We start from the raw sequence: 1276 nt of genomic DNA, 5'->3' as shown, positions 1-1276 counted from the left end.
TCTCTCTCTCTCTCTCTCTCTCTCTCGTGTGTGCTGGGAAGTTGGGAAGTTAATATTTTTCGCTCGGGTTTTTGAGCACTTGCGCAAGTAAACACACATGTGCGAAATTAATGAGCAATTAATGTAATTTGAGACGGTTTTTCTTAGATGAATCAAGATTGTAAATTGTTACTTTTTTCTGGAGACAAGAGCAGAGTAAGATGGGAAAAAATGCATTTGGTCAGAATCTTAGATATACCTGTAATGTTTTTAAACACAAGGCAAACGGGGCCCATTCTTTAAAAAATGGACACTTTCGAAAATTTTTTAAAAAATAAAATGAAACATCCAGTGCGTACGCTCAAATTTATCTTATTGTACCATAAAATTAAGAATGAGAACAATATTGAGCCTTTATACTGCATGCCACAAAATGAAAACACAAACCCAGAGATATGGGGAGAAATCGTCTGACCGGTGACCACATTGAAAGTAAGCACAGCGGCTATGGAGGCACGAGCTCCGAATTCTTCTGCTCTTGATTTAAAAAGTCATCTGCTATTGGTTAATTAGCTAAAACTTAAACTATACAAATCTTCACTGGATATTCATCCTCTATATTATATTATACCCAGTCATAACACCGCGAAACAATAATGATATATAGGGAAAAATAGGTATCAATTTTTTCATGCCTGCCAAGCTGTCGACCGGCTTTCGTTTTCGTGCAACTTTCAGATTCTGTGTTAATAATGTCTCTGGGGATGGCCAAGACGCCTGCCAGTTTGATCGGTTCCTTCTCCCTAACTGACTGCTGGAGACCATTAACCAAATCGGCAATCAGAATGACTTACCGGTCTAGTGGTGTAAAAAAAAAAGGAAAGAATGTTGAAAAAGGAAAATACGTGACTTGTCGCCTGCAGAGCGACGCACACACAACACACGCACTGTCACACACACACACACACACACACACACACACACACACACACACACACACACACACACTCACACACGCGCGCGCGCACCTACAGGTATCTCTTCCTTTGCCACTAAGGTTTTCAAAACTTGAAAAGCAGTCGAGTGGTCTAGCGACAGAGTTGACGGCGAGATTGATCATAACACCCCCAGCAGTATGCTGATCACTATCATAAATAAATAAATAAATAAATAAATAAATAAATAAATAAATAAATAAATAAGATAAATAAATAAATAAGTAAACATATAAATAATTATAAATTAATTAATTAATTAATTAAAATGCAGACCCTTTTAGGAGATGACAGACAGACAG

This window comes from Aplysia californica, unplaced genomic scaffold, assembly GCF_000002075.1.
Source record: "Aplysia californica isolate F4 #8 unplaced genomic scaffold, AplCal3.0 scaffold00865, whole genome shotgun sequence".
In the NCBI taxonomy this organism is placed as follows: domain Eukaryota; kingdom Metazoa; phylum Mollusca; class Gastropoda; order Aplysiida; family Aplysiidae; genus Aplysia; species Aplysia californica.
This window is presented reverse-complemented; position numbering follows the sequence as displayed.